Here is a 24,959-nt window from a genome sequence, read left to right as displayed (position 1 = left end):
GTCTCTCTCCAGCATCCTTGTAGGCAAGGATTCAGGCAAAGCGAGTGATTTCCATCCCAGACATGGCTGTGTCCTTTCAGTCTCTGAAGCTTTAAAACGTTGGCTTGCAGTGAGTAGAAATGTCCTGTTTATCACATTCTTTTTCATATGGATACTTGTTTAGTATTAAAAAGAGAAGAGAAACCACATTTTTCAAGAAGTAAATTGCTTGAGAAATGTTAGCCATTCTTAGTTGAAGGAACTACAGCTATATGGAGCTTCAATCTGGCTTTTTCTGCCTTTCCTCATCTTAGAAATATCCTATACAGTACTATAAATAAGCAGCAGAAGGAAAAGTGATGCTTCATGCAGGAGGGGAAAACCAGCACTTGTTGTCCTTAATCACATTCAAACACAAATCTTGTGTTTGAATGAAGGTCCCTCCATGCATTTCCAGACTGAATTCCACGGGGATCTGCGTTTCAGACCTTGGTGTCAGTGTGCATTACCGTGGGCTTTGAAAGATGCTCTTATAATGTTTCTAAATAACCAAATGGAGCAAGTCTCTCCAGCGTGATAATCTGTGCTGTTACTACTGCAAGCTCTGGGGGCAGGGAGGGAGGTGAGGAAGCAGAGCTCTTCCAGCTGTGCCCCAGAAAACCTCTGCCACAGTAAGCAGTTCAAATCAGATTTGATCTCTCACAGCACTGGGAGGGGAGATCACAGTGTAACCTCTGCATCTGGTTGGGATGTGCAGTGCCTGCACATCCTGCATCCAAACAAGAGGGATGACTGCTTTTGGAGTCGGTGGCCGAAACAAATGGCATTAAGGTATTAAGCAGGATGCCATGGTGGAAAGGCTCTGATACAGCTCAGTAGCTGAGGAATGAGGTCAGGCTTTGTTTAAGCAACATAGGAAGACTGGTGTATTTATTTCTCTGTAATGAACATGAAGCATGAGGCATGTCTTAAGGTCCTTTCCAACCCGAACTATTCTATGATTCTATGTGGCACTAGTCTCTGCTGCTGTTGTGCAAAAGACACAGCTCATGGGAGAGAAAATCACACAAAGATATAGCATGAAGAATGATGTAAACTTCAGTACACTCTTCAGAAATCTCTGTTTTGCCTGCTTGCCTTTCAGTGAGTGCATTCAAACTAATGTTCTAAGGCCCTTTAAAGCTTTATTCCTAGGATGGCTCTTGCAAAATTCATGGCTGGCACTATTCCGTGCCCTTATGACATGACAGTAACATCCATTTGTATTAGTTTGGCACCATGCAAGTAGGTCACACGATTATGATGAAGTTAAAATGAATCCTGCCTTCCTTTAAACGCTGGTGGAACAGTTACCAACTGATTAAGGAACACATTAGCAAGTACCACTTTAATTGATTTGAATGCATGTGTGTTTTGTATTGCTTTAGTTGGAGGGCATTTTTAAACAAATAGCACTGTCATTGTGAGCCTTAATTAGATAATAAATTAATAGATAAATGGATTAGAAAGTTCAGTATGGCTTTCACAACCGCTGCTAGCAGCATAAAAATGAGGTGCTGGGTATTAGCAATGCTAATAAATGGCATAAGGAATGCACTTGGGGAGAATGATGATGTGGCAGCTGAGTGACTGGTGAGGACCATGGTCTCTCCTTTGCCCACACCTATTTTGGAAAACAAAGGTGCTCCTGTACCTCCTTTAGGAAAGATAACGGTGGTGCTGATGTGGAAGGGTAAATATGTCAGCTCCCCAGGGCCCCTCAAAGCCTGCAGATTGAATGTGGGATTCATGAAACATTCAGGAAGCACACAAGATGTATTCTAGGGGTTAGGCTGCACAGGGATCAGCTCAGAGGTCTGCCACGGAAAAAGGCTCAAGTACGTGCACAGTATATTCAGTGATGGGAGAACTGCTTAATGGGAGGGAGGTCTGGATCAGTTGGACTGGCTACAACGTGTATGGGAATCATCAGGATCATTCTGAGAAAGAGTGATTTTGAGGGCATTGTGCTGCTTATTCAGTTCTGTCAAGCAGTAAATCCAGCCATATGGGTCCTGGTGCTGCTCACAGAGGTAGTGACAGTAACTCGGATAACAGACACAGTGGTGCAGGTTGGAAAGTGATGCAAAGAATTCACCGGTGTGAGTTCAGGCTGAGTGTCAAATACCTGAAATTAGAAAGTTAGAAGAGCACTTTCAATAGTATGGGCTGAATATTATATGTGGCTTGCCAGAAGACGTGGGATAACCTGGATTCACGTTGGTTTGGGTTGATTCCCCCTCAGATATAACTGCTAATTCATGGGTGGCATTAGCCTGCAGCACTTGGTGACCAGAGTTAGAGCCAGATCTCAGAAAAGAGAACTTCTCTCCGCCTGAATGATGTTAAAGTCATTTCTGTGATTCTCATCAAAGAGCAGCAACTTTCTGTGAAAACCCGGATGCCTGAAATGTGACTATTACTGAAATATCCTTAGCACAGAGAAGAAAATACTTGGATAGAACTTATTCCTGGTTTTAATCCTTTTGATCAGAGAATCATAGAATAGTTAGGGACCTTAAGATCATCCAGTTCCAACCCCCTGCCATGGGCAGGGACACCCCACACTAAACCATGTCATGCAAGGCTATGTCCAGCCTGGCCTTGAACACCACCAGGGATGGAGCATTCACAACTTCCCTGGACAACCCATTCCAGTGCCTCACCACCCTCACAGTAAAGAACTGATTGATGAAATCTTTTCTGCTGGTCCCCTGAAGCTTGGCTTTTTATGCAGATGATTTTCAAGGTGAGGTGCAATTCTTCAGCAATCAGTCCAGCCTTTGCTAGAAATTAGCTACAGTAACAGGAGCATCTTTTGATGTACACTTCAGGAGAATTTGGATAGATGCTTTCTTTAATGGTAGTGTTTAAGTACCTTGTGTACAGCATTCTGTTGCTTTTGCTAATGAGAATTACAGCTCATCTGACTAAAGGCCATCCTAATGAAAAGTGAGTAGTGTTCTACCCCCTCAGCTACATCACTAATAGTCTTATTATCAGTCTATCTAGAATATAAATGCTCATTTAAAAAACACCGCAATTACAGTAGAGCTTATTGCATGGTGTATAGACCTTATCACTCGAGTAATTTAAAGCCTATCAGAGTAAAGTACATGAAAATATATGAGGATAGAGTCACAGCCAAGCTTAGGTAGGAAGAGGTAAACAAGATGCAAATGGTCTTTTTCACCTCTAGTTTTCAATGCTGGAGACATTTGTCATCTGTTAGGTTGTTTAGCAAGTTTCTAATCAGTATCTTTTCCAAGTGTGTCTCCCACTCAAAGGGCTCCCATCCAAAGGAAATCTAAACAGGTTCAGAGATAGTAAATACATCACAGTGGGTTGTTGAATAAGCTCACACAACCCCAGTTCTTTGCCAGTCTCATGTAGGTCTGTTGTAAACCTTAAAGCCATGAAGCAACATACCACAGTGCTAACAACAGTAAAAGAGAGGTCCATGACTAAACTGCTTCTGATGGGTTTGGTGCATGGGCAGATCAAGCCCCGGTCTTATGGAAAAGGTTATGTCAATATATTTATGGACATAGCCTGAGATCCTGAGAAGAACAGGGAGAATACTCAGCCTTAGGATCCACTAGCAAAATTGGTCTGTTTGGATAGCAGTGCAGGTTTAAGCCAGGCTAAGAATGCAGCTACCATAACACAGTCAGAATCTTGAGAAACACGGAAATCATTGAATGGTTTGAATTGGAAGATGTGTTTAAAGACCACCTAGTTCAACCTCCCTGCAATGAGCAGGGACATTCTCCTCCTCTACTCCCTTCCCATGAGACATCCCCCCTGCAGTCCTGCATCCAGCTCTGGGCCCCCTAACACAAGAGCTTGACTCAGGACCCTAGATCAAACTGATTGTACAAGGCACATATTAAACCCCACATTTCGGTCAGAGAAGTCTGTGTCCAGTTTGAAACACAGGAGAGAGAACTGAAGCAGAATAATGACGGATCCCCCTGTAGGTCTTTCCCATTTCTAATGTCTTGGATTCTGTGAACCATCAACTCAGTATTCATGTTTGGGCCGTTCATAGAGCTGTTGCTCCTTCAAACCTTTCCTCTTTGCTCCAGGGATCAACAACATTGTCCAACTCACTGATCTTAAAGCACTTTTTGTGCTTCAGGACCTGGATTATGCTGAAGTTCACATGGTCCCCACTGTGCCAATAGAACAGCTTCCCTGACACAAGATTTTTAACCATTTCTCTAGACGACCTCAATCCTTCAGTGGGTCACGACTGCATATTTTAATAGGTTTGGATCATGCCCTGTGACACTGAATTAGAAAATCACAAGTGTTGGGAATAAATTGGTTTGAGACATTTGAATTGGTCCTTTCGTATCCGGAGAGTTGATCTGAGCTCTGGATGCAGTACGTGCATGTACCCACATCACGGTGACATGGTTGTCTAGATTTATCATGACCAAAAAACCCCTCAAAAGTCTGTATAAGAAAATCCTGAAGTGACCATTCTCCTTAAGCAAGAGGGAAAGCCTGCTTCACTCATATACTCTATACTCACAAAGCCAAACAAATCCTTAAGAATGCAATTACTAAAGGAGGTTAAAGTTGTGCCTGAACCTGGCCAAGCAGTTAACTTTCAGCACCTTTTATCCACCTCTTTATGGTGCTTACTAGGAATCTGCGCTCACTGAACCAGAACTACTTAAACATTTTCCTGCAAACCTCCCATTCCCTCACATTTAACCCTAATAGCAGAGCTCACCTGTTCTGCAAATAAACACAGGGCTTAGTTCTCCAGGGGAAACTTTACACTTAATATAATCATTTACCATGTGGGCATCTGACTCGGGTTTAAATATGCTAGGTGCTGAGAGAGGATGGGCTTTATGCAGTAAATGCAGGACTGGTGACAGCTCTGAAAAGGGATGATTTGCACTAATTCATTAAACAGGACAGGGTATGGTGATAGTGACGGACTAGGGGACACCATCTGAGCCCCTTGGAGAGGTGATCATCACTGGGCATCCTTGCTAGGCACAGGCTTTAAGACGGGCATCTGGAGTGGGTTCGGGTCCTACCAGGTTGCTATCCCTCCCATAGAATCATAGAACAGTTTGGGTTAGAAAGGACCTAAAGATCATCCAGTAACAACACCTGCCATGGGCAGGGATGCCTCACACTAGACCATATCACCCAAGGCTCTGCCCTACCTGGCCATCACACTCTATTACCGTTCGGTTGTCCCAACCACCCAACCAATCCCCATAGGCATCACAGGGATGTAGCATGGGCACCCAGCCCCCAATTCTCAAAAGAGCCAAGGGAATGTGGGTGTCCTGCCCTGTGTATCTCATGGTATGTTCTTCCAGAAGGATTAGCTGTCATATTATTTTGATAAATGAGGCAAAGCAGGGTGATGGCATGGGCTTTTTGGAGTTGAGATGTGGCTAGAAAGGAGGAAGATAAACTTGTAGCTCTTATGGATTAATTTCTGGCATCTAAGAATAACATAGATAAGGCAGTCTCAATTAGAGCTTAAAACCACATATAATGAAGCGGAGACGGAAGAGATTGCTGTATCTGAAAGAGAAGTCACCACTGTTCTTTAGATAAGCTCCCAGGTTTGCAGATGAGAAAACATAAATAGTGCAGAAAAGGGTTTTCTCCATCTAAACTTCACCATGCCCCTGTTCATTGCCTTGTTCACTTACCCAAATTGCCTACCCCCAGGAAACCCAAGGCAGCTCCAGCACAGGGATGGTTTCACCACAAACCACTCTGCTCATTCTCCTATGTTTTTTGGAACAACTAAGCTATCAGGTTGCCATTCTCTACTTGCATGGGACAGTTTCAGAGAGGTCTCTCCTCTTTCATTTAACAGGAAGAAAGGTCTAAGCTAAAACCATACAAGACAATCACACAAACAGGCAGAGATGTCTCACCTGAAACAGCCTGCACAAAATCTGCCCGAAAACGGTGTCTGTTTCTTATCTGTCATGGTAGTCGTTTATTTTTATGCACACTAGCATTCACTCACACCAATAAAGCAGGGCAGCATTTCATCAGGACTCTTTGTTTCCTCAGAGGTATTTCCCACAAGGTGTTGGATTCACTTTCTACATGATCAACAGCTATCGCTATGTAATTACCAGTGAGCAGGTACCAGCTCTGGTCACACTGACAGCATACATGTCCCTAGCACAGCTGCTTCTGTTTAACGTTCCTAATAAAGGGAAAGGAGACATTTGATTTTGATCAAGGTTTTAAGAAACACCCTATCTACAGAGGCCGGACATTTTACTTCTCACTTCATCAGGAAGCTTTTCAAGATGGAAATGCAGGAGTGAGCAGTTTATCACTGAGATGACCTGGCTTTGGCAAGCCTTGGATAGGTCACAGGCTTCCCACTGCCACTATGGGAAAGCTTTTTATCCTCAAATACAGCAGAAGTTGGTTAGTATACATCTTCTGGGTTATATTTAAAGTCTGCTGGGGTCTTTTTGGGTCTTTTTGTAGTTCCCGCTGCAAGTTTAAGACAAAACGTGTATTTGTTTGTGGAGGGATGGTTCATTTCTTCCCCTATTTCTTTCTTCTTCTTTTAATTCAAACTGCTTCTTTATAAAGGTCACACAAGTCCAGAGCAAAGGAGGATTAATTACTAACAGCCATAATTCAGAGACAAATTACCCTCCTGATATTTTGGCCATCTAGGATACACCATGTAAAAGCCATCTATCTGAGGGAATGGCATGGGTGATTGTGACCTACAGTCATGTGAGCACTGGTGTGCTTCATTTGCCCTGAAGAATGATGTGGGGTTTAATATATTAATAAGAAAGGGTATGAAAATAATGTTATTCTTCTATGCCACTTTTCTCATCCAAAGAAGCTATTTTTTCTTCTTTTAATCAGACTGGGCAAAAAGTTAATCTATAGGGATGGCACTGATTTCACTGGGGTTGTTCCCAGAATAAACGTACCTCTACATTAACACAGCCAACAGGATCAGGGACACAAGGGATTTCCAACCTCCTATTTCCCTGGGTCTCATTAAATAGTGCCTTATGCTATTAGTAATTCAATTAAAACCAATAAGATCGCTCCATGTGGAAAATGACCCTGGGTATCAGCTCTGTCGAGGCATGATACACTCTATGCACATGGCAAGCAAAGCTCAGATGCTCACACTTGTCAATGGTGGACCTCAAACTGTGGATTTCAGAAATCCACCTCCCTCCCAAGCCCTTATCCAGAAAAGTACATAGGGACACCTTAAAGGATTTCAATCTCAGCCTGGTCTGTACTTCTCTAGAGACATGAAAAGCCTGAGGTTTTGTATCTGTCATTCAACAGTGCATCAGGGCTTTGTGATGGCACTAGTCTGTGCTGCTGAGACTATTCCTTGGCTATCCTAAAGAGCCAAGGACTTCTTTTTGGCTGGGGACACACCATGGGAAAGTGGCTACAAGGCAGCATCCTGTTTATATCTATGTGGCTTTTCCATTTCCAGAGATGACCTGTCTGAAGCCTGTTTTGTGTGCCTTCATCTCCTTCTGAGTGTCTCACAGACCATTTCTAAGCCTATTCCATCAATCTCACATTGTAGCTGCACATTTCTGTCATGCTGCTTATAAATCATAAGATGACAGAATGGTTTGGGTTGGAAGGGACCTGCCTGACAACTTTTTCCCATTATTTTGCCTTTTATTTAAGGCTTCTGTGAACTCTCTCAACAGCCGGTTTTGTCCTTTCTTAAAAGATCACAACTTGTTAATAGCACATTGAGCATCTAAGATTGTCCCAGAGTCTGAACTTGGCAGAAATCAAGTAGAAGGCACTATGAATAATAGAGTGGAATGAGTGCATCTATGATTGACCTTTGAAAAAAGTATGTATGTTATCTGGTGACAGTGGTTAAAATTCTGGCCTTTGCGAAAAGACTTGTAGGTAGGAAAGTTCACTCTAAGAAATACATATGGATTTTACAAAGGCAGGTAAGGACAGGACAAGGGGGAATGGCTTTAACCTGCCAGAGGGGAGATTGAGATGAGCTCTTAGGCAAAAGCTCTTCCCTGTGAGGGTGCTGAGGCGCTGGCAGAGGGTGTCCAGAGAAGCTGTGGCTGCCCCATCCCTGGCAGTGTTCAAGGCCAGGTTGGACACAGGGGCTTGGAGCAAGCTGCTCTAGTGGAAGGTGACCCTGCCCGCGGCAGGGGTTGGAACTGGATGAGCTTTAAGGTCCCTCCCAATCCAAACCAGTCTGGGATTCTATGATCAACTATCATTCCAGTTCTGACAGTGATGGGTACAGAAAACACTCCTTCAGTCCAGTTTTCCATTACATGGTTTAACAGCCACCTTGTACTCTGGGGAAGGATAAAATGTGAAGTGTAAAGAAGATATTCATTGATCCATTTCTTGGCTGACTCCACAGCATCACCAAACAGCAAATAAGAATGAAGGATGGAATTACATCATAAAACCTTTCCTGTTCCTCCAACTGGCCTTTGCCCACAGCAAGAGCAGAGCTTGTATTATTTGTATGTTAAGAAAACCAGAAATAACTTGTACAGTGCTGGCCATGCAGGTTTGAAATTATGTTAAATATACCTGTTTCTTGAGGAACTGCAAAAGTCAATGACTTAAAGAGTTGTTTTCACAGGTAGGGAAAATCCATGCCTCTTTGAGCTTTAAACTAGTTGAAGGCTTTCACTCCATGACACACCTGCTGAACATAGAATCATGGAATGGTTTGGGTTGGAAAGGAGCTGAAGATCATCCAATTCCAACCCCCTGTCATGGGCAGGGACACCTCACACTAGATGTATATGTTTTACTGAGTAGACCCGATGGAAAATCATTTGCACATCCCATCCTTTGAGCCCAATAGCCAAGTTCATCACTGTTATTTCATCAATCCCCTTTCTGAACATCATATTTCACAGTGCCACACAAAACTCTCCCATCTTTTTGTCTCTCCCCCATATCCTGCAAGCTTTCTCTAGCAGCTCCTGATCTTCCCCACTCTGCCACTGTGTTCTTTGTGTTTTCAGTCTTCAGATCCCCATTCGTTCAAAGTCATCCAAATGGCCTTTGCTTCTCCTGCCTACATGCTCATGTGGATGCTATCAGTGATGCAGTACCACAAAGGCTGCAAATTAAATCTGTGTACAGATCTTTCCACAAATGGACACATTCAGCTTGCCAACTGTCTCTTTTTATCTGTGCTGAGACCTGTGGTATATTTCCCTTATATTTTAAATAACAGGGTTATTTCATGTCATTCACATCAGGTTTTCACATCCTTTTATTACTGGATGTGAGTGTTCTCCACCAAAACTGGGGGGATGAAGACAAATGTGGTGGTTTACTACCTGAAGAGCTTTACATGATTATAACTGTTACCAATACAGTTATAAAACCTATATTGTAGTAGAAAACTACTTCTCAAAATGAGCCAGCGAGCATCTGTATGCCATTTGAGACCTCGAAATATCAGCCTTGTGGCATATTTTTGTAGGTGTGATAATCTGAGGAGTCAGTCAAGAAAACACTTACAGGCACTGGTAGTATCTTTTATTGGAAGTGATGTACTCAGAAAACGTAGACAAGCTTTCTTTGAATCTGAAATAGAAGCAGCAGACTTCACAGCTAAGTGCAAGTTGAGAGAAATTGCTTAGAGTTTATAACAGAGCCTGTATGGCTGCATGTGGTTGTTGCAGGATAAATGGCATGGAATAACAGTGACCAGAACCCTTTTGTGTGTGTCTGTCAGGACTTTTAATGTTCACACCAGAATGGCCACTTTGGCTATGAAGTAGTTCTTTTGCTCCCAGATTCCAGAGCTTTCATTGACTGGAAGGCCAGAATACTGAAATAGATCCAGGTGCTGGTTTTAGCTACCTTTGGGGACACGCATAATAAAAATCACAAGCATATAACAAAAAGGAAATGTCATGCCTTCTCACATTTATCTTTGCATCAGCTTCAGCATGAAAGAAAATGAAAAAGGAAAGTTAAAAAGAAACCCCATTGTGGAACAGCAGACAGATCCAACCAGAACTGCCTCTGAAAGAGCCTTAGATAAGGAACCCCTTCAGGAACCCTCAGATGCAAAACAGATTGTCAAGAGCGCCTTTACCTGCCCATTGCTAGAATCCCAAATGTAAATGAGTTTTACTGTAGCTTCTGTATACACTGAGCCTGTGACAGGGAACAACAAGCTTTTGTTTTCCTTAAAGCATCTCCAAATGTGTGTTGTTTTCCCATGGGCGTATGGTGGGTTAGTTTATGCCCAAAGGCACAGCAATAGACAGCAGCTTATTTCAGCCAGTAACACTAAAAATACAACTCATTCTTTCTGTGCAAAATCTGTGATGCAGGTTTAAGACATATCTGGAAATAACCCATATTTATGATAATGTCTATTAGCGATTTCAAGCCTTCACTTGTGAGCATAACTTCGTTGGATTATACAAACTGACACACACCAAAATCCATTTATCATCTTCACCAAGAGCTCTGGGTTCTCTGCACCTATGAAAAGAATCAGGATCCAACATAACCAGAACATCCTGACCTGCTTGCTGTCAGGGCATCAATGCTCAATGACTTCAGCACTTCAGTTTAACTAAGGAAATGCACCATCCCTGGCAGTGTCCAAAGCCAGGCTTGGAGCAACCTGATCTAGAGGAAGGTGTCCCTGCCCGTGGCAAGGGGGGTCAAACTAGATGGACTTTAATGTCCTTTTTAACCCAAACCATTCTGTGATTGTATGATTCTATGAGGGAAAGATGAATTTATGTTCTTAGTTTTAAGGATAGAGGTCTGCAAATTGTGACTTTTATGCATACACATATCTTATGCATATCACATATCTTAAGAGTTTAAGAAACCTGCTACAATTTGGTCCCCCAGCAGACTGGGAGAAATCCAGTCTATATGGAAAAGGCATCTACATTTTGCTTTTAATACATTGTGTGTGAAAGTGTAAGTGGAAGGAGACAGATGGCCCTGAATATAAGCAGAGGAATTCAACCCACCATATGGAATCCCTTCCCACCTTGACAGCACAGGAGGCCTGGGTGTCTCCAGCGTGTTTTCCTAAATGAGTATCTTTAGTCTTCCAGTGAAACTAATAGGAAGCCTTTGAGTCTTTCTAGCCATCTTCTGAGCCTGGATGTGTGATGACAACACTCATCCCTTCTGAAATAATTTAGGAATTGGAGCCTTTCCTCCAAGAAGTGGGAAATCTTGATTCTAGACTCCATTCAGTTTGGGTGAGATTAGCTACTTTTAGCCCTTTTGAGGATTTAAGCGGGCTCTTCATGCCAGTGTACACTCCAAAAAGTGTTTCTTGCTATCCAACACAGGTTTCTCTCTCTGATAATGCTCTTTTTAACGTAAAAAAAAAACAACAGGAAAACAGCAGGTTAAGTAGCAAGACACTTGATGAGCCCAGAAACCTACATGACAGGGTATGCCCTAGAAGTGATCAAATTTGCTGACCATCCTTTACATTCATTTTGCTGTCCCTCTTGTTAACACTTTATGAACAAAAGGCAGCTGATCATATATAGAACCAAAAGGTCATACATTTTCAAAAGCTTTTTTCCACTTTTAAACTTTTCAAGTTTTTCTGTTGCGGGTTTTATTGTTTTGGGGTTTGTTTCTCCATTAAAATGAAAAGCATCGCTCAAAAAATGGTCCAGGAGAGTAAAAAAGCCTCTTTGCAATCAAAATTTAAAAGAGTATGGGGAAAACACAGCTCATAAGAATGTGTGTAGAGGTAGCCAAAAGGTAAAAATGAAGGCAAAACTGAAGCCAGAGCTACCCATTAAAGCATGGTGGAACCACTGTTAACGTCTGCAGAAGTGCCTCAAGGGCTGTTGAGCGTGAGCTTCACTCCAGTCATTTGGCTGACACACGTGGACTGGATGAAAGGCAGCTGGGTCTGCATGGGGCTTGCAGAGCAGGATCTTTCTTCAGGAAGAAGTGTAAGAAGCAAATAGCTGTATAAACTGTTGAGCAGTGTACAGAAGGTCAAGGCTGTCAAAGAGGGCAGGCAGGTAATCATCAAAATTAGAGATAAGAGACCACTGGGTTACTTTGTTCACCAGCATGCTGAAAAGTGTTCAGTGCACTATAACATAAGCACGTATGAGAGTGGGTTTTATTAGCCCCCTGAAACTCTGGGGACTAACTGCCCAGCCTAATTGATTGGGAATTCAGAATTAAACTTGTTATACAAGGGAATTCAAAGCTATAGTGAACAACTACCTCAGAGATGGACAAAATAACCAACAAGGGCTGTTTGTCACTCAAACTATAAGGATTTTTTGCTGCCATTAGCATTTTATCACAATCAAAGCCATTACATGTAAAAAAGGAAAGTGGGGAGTATTTCATGGTTAGTATGTGAAACTACCTGTTGCATGTTAGTCTGGGGGCAAACACCTTAGAGAAAAATAACGTCTTATGAGCTGGAATAAGCATAGCACGCACGGTTTCAGCAGTCAGGAAAGAATAAGGACTATTAGGCATCTTGCTTTCTTGCTTCACTTTGATTACTATCATATTATGATTAGTATTATAAAAAGGTTTCCTCCTATCCCATAGGGTGTAATGAACTGCTTTATAGGAGCCCTGCATGGCTGGGATTAGCCAGTAACAGGGAAATGATGGTAAATCAGGTGGACTAGTAGTTTGTTCTGTTCTGGCAAAGCCTGTAGCACATTTTCACATGGGTTCAGGTGCCGTAATTCAGCACTGAATTATTTTCTAATACTGCCCTCATCTTTCTGAAACAGCTTTTTCTTGAAGATAACCAATTCCTTTATCCCTCAGAAAAACAAGAAGCTGGAGCAATGGGAGACGGAGACACTGCTAAGTGAATGAGGCCATGGGTATACTTTACTCTGTATTTAGCTCTACTCTTTATAGCCCACACAGCTGTGAATCATTCTCCAAACTACTGAAATATTTATTTTCTTACAAATAATCCTCATGAGCCTTTTTTGTGTTTTGAATTATCATTTTCTCCCCTCTAGCCAGAGAATCTCTCTTATTTGGGACCTTTCTTTGCATAGTGATGTGAACAATCTCACATTTTTCACTGAGTGGGGAAGTGAACAAAAATCAAGGTAAAGATTTTTCTCTTCAAGGGCAGAAGTCAGTAAAGCAATGATTAAGGTATTTAAATTGCAGCTTTAAAGCTGTTAATCAAAGCTGTTGAGAACAAAACAGTAACATCAGTGATGGCTCTGAAACTTCCTGAAGTCTTGTTATTGCACTTCCAACTTGGCTTGTTGTCTTCTGCAAGACATGTTCTGTGGCAGGGGGTTGGAACTGGATGAGCTTTAAAGTCCCTTTCAACCCAAACCATTCTATGATTATATAATTCTATTATTTTGGAGGCAAAAAATTGCTCCCCTTTGGGGACTGGAAATGCCATTCAATAACCTGAAACTCTGTCTCTACCGATTTCCTTTTCTCTTGTTGGTCACTGTTGCTCTTTCTTTGATAATGTTGTTCTAAGCTTGAAACAAATGTAAAGCAAATCCCTGCTTTTGGTCCAAAACAAATTTGTTTGTGGCATAATACTATGATATCGCTGCATTACCCTCCTGGTCAGTACCACTGACTGGCAGTCTTTGACTGGAGAGAAGAGCATTATCTGCAGAAACATACCTGTATTTTGGCTCTTTGCCTCAGCAAGAATTCAGGAGGTTTTCCAGGAACAAAGCTCAAGTTCAGGTTTAAAAGGCGAAAATTTGTATTAGAACAATGAGGGCTACACATCTACATAGCTTTTTCAGTAAGCATGAGGTCTTCACTTGGACCTCCCTGGAAATGTAGACCTTGTCCTGGACTCAGATCTCAGCAAGGGGACGCTATCAGTCTCCCTCAGTCTATAGAACATTGTGAACAGGTCTTCTCTAAAATAACAACAGCTTCTCAAGCACAACTTCCCTACTCTGACAGCTTGCATTGCAGGAACACCTAATGGCCAAACACAGGATAAGGTCCTGCTGCTTTGCTAGCTCCACATGCACGTAAGGAGAAGCAGCCCATGTCTCAAAATGCCTGCAGAATAAGTAGACAAAAAACATCAAAATAACTGGAGGATACAGAATAAGCCTGATTTTTTAATGAACAGGGTATGTACAAGATTCAGATGCATCCTGCATGAGGTGGATGCCAAAAGAGAATACGATGCACAAGCATCAGACTAGAAAGGCTTGAAGAGTTCTTTCCCAGGTTACATAGAAGATTTCTCTCAGACTCAAAGGGAAAGGAATGACACCTACCATCAGCCTGAGTGCAGAAAGAATTCTACCATCCTGGTGCAGCCCTCCTGCCTCCTTTTCTGTAGGAGCTTCACACTTCCTACTGTTTTCAAGTCCAGACTCCCAGGGCTGGCTCACAAGAAGAACTGATATGGAAAATAACCTTTCTCCTTAATCAGATCCCTTTAGAAGTCCATCTAAGAAGACTTTTAGCACTAGGTTGCCTTGATCTCTTTTCTCAGTTGAAGAAAGAAAACGATCTTCTGAACCATGACTCTTAGATGTTGAAGGGAGGCTGTTGGCTTTGTTTGAAATCATGCACTGGGGAAAAAAGGTCTTCCCAAAATTAAGGAAGATTGGCTAGAATGTAAGAAATAACAGTCACTGGAAAATGACTTCCATACAATTTTAGGGATGCAAGCATCCAACCCTAATGGGGATAAATTATGGGATCAGGAGGAAATTGTCCCAGTAAGTGTAGGCTAAACAAGTAAGTTCATTACCTTTATGCAGTGCAGAAATCTAAAGCCAACAGTAATTTTAGGAACAAAAACAGGAACAGATACAATCTCTTTATTCAAGCAACATTCCTCTCACCCCAAATTTCCTCTCCAGGGAGCTTATGGATAGATGGGGCTGGATTCTCACTGCAGTATAGCTTTGATACCACTCTGTCAGGCTCCAGGGGTCTGCAGTCCTGTGTTTTCCTTGGGCTGCACTTACTTACGCAGACTACATTTCTTCCCAAGAGAAACATAAAATATCATTGCTTCAGAGTTCTCCTTCTCTGCAACTTTTATCTCCAGCTTCCTATGTGTTTAGTCTCTGCTTCCGCTGCTACTACACAGTAACTTTGTCTATGAGCTTGCTAGGGAAGTGTTAAGTCTGCATGTATGATGAGGCCTTAGCTGTTACAAAACAAACCCAAAATATCACTGCCAAAAATGTCACTGTGAGGTTGCTTTATCTCCGGGCAGGTTTGAGGCATTAAGCCCAGCTTCATGTAACTTGCACTTACCCACCTCAGTTAGGAACACTCAAGGTTCTCTGTATAATCAATGAATCATGGAATCCCAGACTGGTTTTGGTTGGAAGGGACCTTAAAGCTCATCCAGTTCCAACTCCCTGCCATGGGCAGGGACCCCTTCCACTAGAGCAGCTTGCTCCAAGCCCATGTGTCCAACCTGCCCTTGAACACTGACAGGGATGGGGCAGCCACAGCTTCTCTGGGCACCCTGTGCCAGCGCCTCAGCACCCTCACAGGGAAGAGCTTCTGCCTAAGAGCTCAGCTCAAACTCCCTCTTGGCAGGTTAAAGCCATTCCCCCTTGTCTTATCATGACCTGTTCTTATAAAAAGTAGAAATAAGACATTCTAACAGAAATTAGAGACAGAGTAAGTGGCTTCTGGAAGGTAAAGCTGTACTTCTCAATTGCAGGAAGACCATATAGTAACTATGCTGCACAATGTCACATTAAACTCTCATTTCTCCAAACAAGTCCTGGATTTAACAACCGCAATTTTCATTCCTTTCAAGAGATGCTCGTTTGTGACTGTTGAGTTAACAGGGGGAAATAACACATTTTGCTTCTTAACAGCACGGTGTGCCTCACCACGTATTGTTTTACCTATGATAAATGTAAAACCCATCCCCACCGGCCAGGAAGGTCACAAAGAGTATCACTGATCACTTGCTGCTCTTACGGATTTTGTTGGTGCTGTAGCTATAGGACAAATTAGCTTTGCTCCTGGTAGGTGAGCTCTAATGTCATGTAGTTTTCCAGCATTCCATAGTTTTGCCTCCTCTGGCATATTTCAGCAGTGAATTTTAGGGAATTAGTGGCAACCACCCTGCAAGATTTAGCTGTAAATTTTATTTGCTGGGGCAGGTGAAAAAGTCTTGCAGTGGCCCATGTTTAACAACTCTTTCCTGCTGGGCTAACAGGAATATGAAAAGGTGCTTTGCCTTCACCAAGCCCGTCTGGCAAAGTTTTGCAAGGCTAGTGTAAACCTTCATGTTAGCGTTAAGCTTAGAGAAAGCAATTTCTGCAAAGCCTATGGTTTGGTGTTCAAATACAGGAAAATGGACCTTTTAGGAGATTTGCATGTAATCTTCTGCAGAGAACTTCATACTTTCTATTAGGTGTCTCGGATCAGATAGAGCATTAATGTCAGATTGAGAGAGGCCACTTCACGGGCAGCTCATCAGCCTGCCTACTGATTACATTATTCTTTTACAAGTTGGGGTTGAGTAAAGCTGCAAAAGGCTGTTGTAATGCTGATCCATAATTAGGGGCTTGTATTTCCCTTCAAAACTTGAGATGATGGTGAATTATTTGCATAAATATTTCACAAGGAACTATATAAATATTCTGAGGTGATTAGGATTGTTTATACTGTCTCTCTCAGAAGAGTCTTTCTTGCTTGATCCTTCCTCCTTTGATTTTGAAAGAGATAGAAGCAATCTCGCCTGTAGTTGGAAATTACATTACCTGTTTGTGCTTTTGAATAACAGCACGATCTCAGCGCTGGAGACTGATGTTGCAGACACTGGTGTAACTAACTTCCACAATCTGTTTCTACTGTTGTGCCTACAAATGAGCAAAGCGAGTATCTGGCTCAGGCAATTGCCCATGTAATTTTCTGAAATCTGCTGTATTATTTTCTTGTGTTGGCAAAAAAAACATTCCAAGTGTGGCTGTGCTGCCTGAGAGCACCCCGAGCCCCTGAGGAGCTGCCTTTCAGAAGGGAACAATTTCCTCCCTGCTCCTCTCCATCTTGCTCAATGGATAATTGTTTTCTGCTGTTTTGGGTCAGGTTAGTAACCTTGGGAGGTGGGGGAAAGGAGAGCTGTGGTCTGGGTTATTTTTGTCCCTTCCTAACTTCTACTTCGTTTGGGGAATAACAGTGTAGGGCCCAAATGGTCCATTATCTGTGCTGGGACAGAGGCAGAAAATAGGCATAGAATCATAGAATCAAATAGGTTGAAAAAGATCTTTAAGATCATCAAGTCCAAATACAATCATACAGGCATACAGTTGTGGTGCTTTTATATATCCCAGCATCACATCTTCCCTCACAGAACCAATGCCATTCTAGATGTTTTCCACTAACAGAAGGTCTGCCCATGGTCTCTCCCTTATGAACAGGCATGTGTCCGAGTTCCTGCCAACAGTCACTTCGTGACTTCCACATCCTGGCAAACAGATAGAGGCAATCACTGCCCATCTTCACAGCACAGAGGAGGGAAAACCCACAGTTAGGGGAAGGAACACAAACCACCCACAAGGCAGGTGAAGTCCACCTAACATATGTTCTTCATACTCCAAGTGAATTTATTCATTCCTTCTTAACCTTTCATGGCCCTTTTTCCCCCAGTATGCCACTCTTCATCCAGGGCATGTGATTATTTCTCATATTTGAGACCCAACTATTAATTTCTTCATTTTGGTGACATGGCAGCAGCCCAGGTTTTTCTTGTTAAGATGATATTCATTTGCCCCCTTTATTTCATTTATTTTCCCCTCTGGCTCCATAGCTATAAATCAAATACACAAAATGAAATTAAATAAAATCAACATAAGTGCAGGTGGAAAGTCAGGAAATATAAATAACTAAAAGTAGTTTTCCAAGACTGCTTTTTTAATCAATTTGAAACACAAGATATATATTCCCTGTTGAACTAGGAAAGTTGTGACCACCTATTGTTAAAGAACAGCAATAAATCTGCGCAATTCCTTATTCCCATGATTCACCAACTCGTTCTGCCAGACAGCCCGAGGACGTTGCTCTTTTTCCAGAGGTGTTTTATGCTATCCACGGGAAAGGCATGAATACTGTTTATCCCTGAGGAAAATTCCCCTTTCTCCATCTCTGATGGAGTGAAGCTCCTGGATGATAAACCAGGCTTTTACCGTGTGATAATGAAGTTCATGAAGTTCAAAAAGGCCAAGTGCAAGCTACTACACCTAGGCTGGGAAATTCCAAGCACAATTAGTCTTCAATGAGAACCTCCCCATAATCTGGCTTCAGTGTGCACTTGAGCCCAGAATCCCCCTGTGTGCTGTGCTGCATCCCCAGAGCGTGAGCAGCAGGGTAGAGGAAGGGGATTCTCCCCCTCTGCTGTGCTCTGGGGACACCCTTCCTGCAGTCCTGATCCAGCTCTGGGGCAACAGCACAAGAGGGACGCGGAGCTGTTGGAGCAAGTCCAGAAGAGGCCACAGAGATGCTGCGAGGGCTGAAGCAGCTCTACTCTGGAGCCAGGCTGAGAGAGTTGGGCTGCTTCAGCCTGGAGAAGAGAAGGCTCCTGAAGGGGAGACCTTAGAGCAGCTCCAGTGCCTAAAGGGGCTACAAGGAACCTGGAGAGGGGCTTTGGACAGGGGCCTGTAGGGACAGGCCAAGGGGAATGGCTTGAACCTGCCAGAGGGGAGATTGAGATGAGCTCTTAGGCAGAAGCTCTTCCCTGCGAGGGTGCTGAGGCAGTGGTACAGGGTGCCCAGAGAAGCTGTGGCTGCCCCATCCCTGACAGTGTTCAAGGCCAGTTTGGACACAGGGGCTTGGAGCAAGGTGCTCTAGTAGAAGGTGTCCCTGCCCATGGCAGGGAGTTGCAACTGGATGAGCTTTAAGACCCCTTTCATCCCAACTGATTCTGCAATAGTCTGGATTTGTCCAAATATGTTCTCCTTCACCTTGCAAAGCACAATACCAGACATTCTCACTCCCCTCCTCAACCCAGGAGGATCTCAGATGCCCTGAAATAATAGTGGAGCAAATCACTGCCTTTTATATGCCATGGGGAACTGCACACTGCCATGCAGGCAGGGCACTGCCCTTCCCACCTGGTCATATGCATCAATAGTCCATCACAGAGGCGCTGCCCGGAGTGTCTCGGTGCCCTCCCTGCTTGTCACTTCTCAAATATAGCTCTTTGACTCAGGAATATCTCAGCTCTTCAGTACTGCTTCATGCTTTTGGGGTTTAATCCATCAGACATACTGTAGGATAAAATTGCCTCAGCTTTAGATGTATTTATTAATTTCTGTGATCAGACAGAGGTAAGTAAGTGTTCCTGTTGTGTAAGCAGGGGCTTTCTCCAGCACAAAACTAGCTCCAGTTTTAATACAGACCGATAAAATTACTTTTGATGTCAAAAATCACTCAAAACCACTGTGCAAAGTGAGGGGAAAACACAGAAAGAGAAGTGCATCTGTTTACACTCACTTTCCTTCGGCAGGATAATACACCCAGCCAACACACTGTAGAACACATGCTGCTATCACTTCCACAGCCTTCCTCTGAACCACAGTGCACTCCAGAGCCTAACATTTTAAAGGCCAGAGCTGTATGGAATGTGTTTGGTTTGAGCTGGTGCCTACCATTACTGGTGCACCAGTACCAGTGCCAGCAGCTGTTGGATTTTAAGGTTGTACAAAGGCCAAGCATTTTCTGTTGTATGACTTAATGGTCTTACATGAGAGCTGCTGCAGTTGCTGCACTGAGGTAGTCACGATCGCAGCACTTCTGCCTCCCCCTGTCCTTCCTTCATGCTGAGAATTCTGCTATTTTAAAATAAAGCTGAGTGTGACAAACAGCCTTATTTCAGTGGCCAGAGATAGAGTGTGCAGGAAACAAGAGAATTTGCGTTCGACTTATTTCTCTGTGACTCAGTTTCCTTATCTGTCAGAAGTGTAAGTCTGCACCCCAGACAACTGAATTTGATCAGCCCTATCTGATAGCAGATCCCAATAGATCTGATAACAGGATTTCAAATCTTACCTATTCAATGCTTGTCAAGCTCTTAAAGATTCTTGGTTGAAGCTCAACAAAAGGAGGTACTATGGGAAATGCTGATATTAATGATTTATTGATTGCAGATAATACCATTCTGGGTATAATGCTGACAGGGGCTTTGGACAAAGGCCTGTAGGGACAGGCCGAGGAGGAATGGCTTTAAACTGAGGGGAGATTTGTATTAGATTTTAGGAAGTTCTTCCCTGTGAGGGTGCTGAGGTACTGGCAGAGGGTGCCAGCTGTGGTTGCCCCATTCCTGGCAGTGTTCAAGGCCAGGCTGGACACAGGGGCTTGGAGCAAGCTGCTCTAGTGGAAGGCGTCCCTGCCCACAGCAGGGGGTTGGAACTGGTTAGCTTTAAGGTCTCCTCCAACCCAAACCATTCTGTGCTTTTATGATGATTCTGTATTGAACACTATTAAATCCTGTTGTCTTGTGCTACGAGTCCTGTGAAAAATCTGCATTTGTGTATCTGCTCTTTTTCACCCCTTCTGGGACAAATTGTAAACATATGAGTGTAATCCACTGAATATCATGTATGAAACAATTTACTGTCCTTCATTTAAAAGTATATCCTCGAGTGTTCAGAATTCCTGGCAGCCCTTCTATTCACACCAAGATGAATACACCCGGTTTAAATCAGCTCTTGATCTCTGAAGGCCAAATCCTGCAAGAGACAGAGTAATTCTAGAAACACACAGTGTTCTGAAATATGACAGCCAAATGTGCAGCAGAAAGTGAAGGCATGTTTATTGTTTGTCTTACTTTCCCCTAACTATTTAGAGTCTGCACTGGTTGTCTCTTCTGTAAATTTAAAGCCATTCCCTGCATTCTGCAGAGATCCTCTGTTAAGCTGGGAAACAGATTCTTTGTGTTAAGCTATTTCCCAAGTTTGTGTTTCCCAAGTATTTTCATAAATCTAACAAAAACTCTAACTTATCTCCCCCTGATTTTTTTAGATCTTCATCTGAAATACTGATGCAGAGATAAAATACAAGTTTATGTTCTCTTTCCTTCTGAATATGTGCAAGTAACGTATCACTCATACAGAGACATTCAACTTATATTATTCCTGCCTCAAGTCCAAAGAACGCAATTTTGACTGCTCACTGCAAGCGGATATATAAGATTGTTACAAATTGATGCCAAGGGGCCCATGCTTGGAATCCTTTTTGTTTTTCTTTGAGTTAGCTTCCAAATTGCAAGAGTGTGCATAATGAATGCGTTATCTGGTCCTTCTGGTTTGTATTTTTGAAGGAGAAATAGCACATACCACAAAGTGACTTGGCCTACTTGCTCAGGTTCCATAGCAACCCACTAGTGCTGTGAATTCAGTTTGTACTAATCAATTAGAGATTTTGCTCTGGCAGCTGGAATGAAAGTTTACGGGCCGAATCGTGCTCGTTTCACTTGGAGATATTACTCCAAGTGAATTTATTGCTGCAGCAAATACAATGAGATACTGGTCTGAGAAGGATACAAACTTGTATCTTCAGTCTCTCAGTTTATTTTTTTGTGAAAAGGTCAGATTTAACTCCTGGGTTTCTGTCCAAGCAGAGAAAAAGAGGCAAGTGTCTGAAAGGATCCACAACATAAGACACCTCCATCTTACAGAGTTGCTTGCATGTTAGAAAGGAATCCTAGAACACTTTGGATTGGAGGGGACCTTAAAGACCATTCCTGCCACAGGCAGGGACCTCTTCCACTAGAGCAGCTTGCTTCAAGCCCCTGTGTCCAACCTGGCCTTGAACACTGCCACGGATGGGGCAGCCACAGCTTCTCTGGGCACCCTGTGCCAGCGCCTCAGCACCCTCACAGGGAAGAGCTTCTGCCTAAGAGCTCAGCTCAGTCTCCCCTCAGGCAGGTTAAAGCCATTCCCCTTGGCCTGTCCCTACAGGCCCTTGTCCAAAGCCCCCCTCCAGGTTCCTTGTAGCCCCTTTAGGCACTGGAGCTGCTCTAAGGTCTCCCCTTAAGGAGCTTTCTCTTCTCCAGGCTGAAGCAGCCCAGCTCTCTCAGCCTGGCTCCAGAGTAGAGCTGCTCCAGCCCTCGCAGCATCTGTGTGGCCTCCTCTGGACTCACTTTTCTCCCCATGCATTTTAACCATATGCTGCCTCTGCAAAATTTCCTGTTGCATCCACCCCAATTGTATGCCCAAAAGGGAATTTTCCAGGGAGCACAGTGGTACATGCCAGTGCTTTTCACAGCAGCACAGCCCCTGGGAACGTGGTTAGTACACACAATTCCTAGGGACCCTTCCCTTGTAAAGGTCAGCTCACATGCTGCTGCAAGTACATGTAACAACCATAAAGTCCCAGGGGAAGCTCTCATGTGCACTCTGCAATGGTGCAGCTGATTAAAATCCAAAGTTTTCATTTAAGAGGTTTCTTTTATCCTTTCCAAAACTGCAATACTTCTGATGAGGAAGCTCGCATAAAAAAAACTCAACCTGCACCCATGTGGAAATGGCTGAGAAAAGCACTGACATTTCACTTCTTTTTTTATTATTATTATTCCAAATTCAGCTCATTCTGCTTCTGATCTTTATGTTCAGGCTTTATGTATAGATATGCCAAGCATGCAGCCTGACCAAATCACAGGGAGAGCATTGGGGGTCCACTGTAATCCACCAGACACCTTTTTTTGTCAGGAGTAGTCACATCATTAACCTCCTTTTCATGCATTTTTACTGGTCTTTGGGTAAATGAGTCAAAGGCTTGAAATGATACTTTAAAATCAAGTTTGTCTCTCTCAATGGCTGTAAAACTGTGTCCTCGACTTCCAAAGTACACCTGAGCATAGAATCATAGATTCTTGGGTTAAGATAGGAAACTCTATGTATCTATAGGAAGATACAAGTTTAACACTTCCTTTCCATTTCATTCATCATTATGCTAGAATTCAAGCTCTGACTACACAGTATTAGAAATGCATCCTATCTTGTTTTGTGACAAAAGCATAGCAAATCGAAGTCATGATTTAAACTTCATTACATCAGTGCTGATCAAATCTCCATTGCAACAAAGAGCAAGATGCAGAGACTTTGCTCCTTCAAGAGCACACTGGGGTTAGGGCTGAATCTCCATTTTCATGTCAGGGTCTGTGACAGGGAAAGCAGTGCTCATCCCCTTGCACGTGCTCTTTTTTTGCTGTCTTCTCTCCAGCTCCTACCGGTAGTTAAATACAATGGGAAGGTTATAACCTTGGCACCGTAAAAAGGGTCAGAGAGTGTGAAGGGGGCTGCAGATGCCTTAAAAGCCACATTCCTGAAGGAGAAACTTCTCTTGTTTGGAGGGTTGTCAGAAAGAATAGACCCAGACAACTCCACTGCTAATGGTAACAAAACACACAGCAGTTCATGCAGGAAAGCCAAGGCTCTCTACCGAGGCTGTGTCCTCCTTTGGGTGACCACAGTCACTGTGTCTTGGAGCACAGGTACAACCCTTTATTATCTCTATCTCCAATGCCACAATTCCTGCTCTGATTATAATCGGCAATTTATAAAACCTGCACATGCAGGGAATGACATCCAAGTGCTTACCATGAGAAAAAAACAATGACCAAGGTGAAAAGAAACTCAGCAGAACCAGCTCCGGGGGATTTAAATGTTAAACCCACTGTATTGTTTTGGGTTTGTGTCCTTCTCTAAAGTGTTTATGTTATGTTTGGTAAGAAATACTGTACAGCTATGTTGTGTGCTATGTTCAAAACGTGTTGTTGTTTTTTTTTTCAGAAACAAATCTTTTTTTTTTTTTTTTAAGTTTGCTGGTTTTCTTGTGCTGTTTAAGTCTTTTATTTTGATCGGTTTTGCATGATAACGTTTCAGCATTTGGGAAAATATGGGAGATTAATCATTCTGACTTCCAGATCAAATGTAACAAGGGGAAAAGCTTATGTTTAAATGCATTGTCCTGTATTTAACCTACTATGTCTGTGTTCACATTCCCCCTGTTTTTATTGAGGCACTGCACATACCTGACCTCCACGTCTGTTTTCACCAGTTTTGGGGTTTCAATTTCCCAGTTTTGTGCAAAAACCTGAGGGGAATAAGACCCTGATAAGTATTAATTATTTACATTCTGGTTTTTCAACTGGATCTACTTAACTTCCACGTACCTGATCCAACTCGCAGTCAGTAGAAGCTTTTCCTCGATCAGGCGCAGCTTTATGTAAAATATCACCCAAGAAAGAGCCCAGTTTGCTGCATTTCTCACTATTTAATCGACGAAGTGACTCCGCACCGAGCTTTGCTGCTGCCCTGTATCAGTGTGTCGGCACGCTGACACGCTTCACCACCACATAGCGATGCCTGGCTCCCTCCTGTGTGAGGGAAGCATCAAGTCAACTCGATAAGGGGATGGTTAAATCCAATCCCCAAAAGGGCTTTACCCTTTTAACACGAAATCTGAAATAATTTACCTCACAATACGTCGGGCAGAACTTTTACTCAGGTAAAACGCAGCCCGGCATCGACGCATTGCCTCGTTGATTAAATGCCCACTTTGTGCGCCCCTTTTGCGTGCCCACCCTGTGACAAGAAGCTTATCTCGCACCAGGGGCTCCCTAAAACGCTAAAATCACGTAACAAACCCCGCTGGATATGAGTTTTAAGGGACGCTCACACCACCAGCCCCTCAGCGCCCGCGAGCAGCTATGTGCAGTCTGCCGCCCCTCAGGCAGGGCTGCCCCATTGGGGCAGGCGCCGGGGGGGGGTGGTGGTGGTGGTGCGGGTGGTGATGTGGTGCAGCCTTCCCCCCGTGCCCCGGCTCAACTTTGTCTCTCTGTGTTTTGTCGTTCTTTTTCGTTTATTTTTATTCATTCTGTTGTTTTATTGTTGTTTTGTCCCCCTCCCTCTTCTCTCTGTGTGCCCGTGTCTGTGTGCTTGTGGCCC

The 24,959-nt window shown here is 43.2% G+C and overlaps 1 protein-coding gene and 1 long non-coding RNA gene across 12 annotated transcripts in view; one reads left to right on the top strand and one right to left on the bottom strand.

Annotated features, from left to right (window-relative positions):
• The window catches only part of TENM4 (teneurin transmembrane protein 4), a 755,231-nt gene that overhangs the window by 455,556 nt on the left and 274,716 nt on the right, over positions 1-24,959 (top strand). The gene's annotated exons all lie outside the window — the stretch shown is intronic.
• Positions 16,770-24,722, bottom strand: LOC130598783 (uncharacterized). Its single transcript, XR_008972072.1, has 3 exons — positions 24,685-24,722; positions 24,185-24,388; positions 16,770-16,874 (listed from the first exon to the last, which is right to left on the bottom strand). It is a non-coding gene; the product is annotated as an uncharacterized LOC130598783 (long non-coding RNA).

This window comes from Pezoporus wallicus, unplaced genomic scaffold (genome assembly GCF_028554395.1).
Source record: "Pezoporus wallicus isolate ANWC-B61680 ecotype Strahan unplaced genomic scaffold, APGP_CSIRO_Pwel_v1 contig_7461, whole genome shotgun sequence".
Classification (NCBI taxonomy): Eukaryota; Metazoa; Chordata; class Aves; order Psittaciformes; family Psittacidae; genus Pezoporus; species Pezoporus wallicus.
This window is presented reverse-complemented; position numbering and strand designations above follow the sequence as displayed.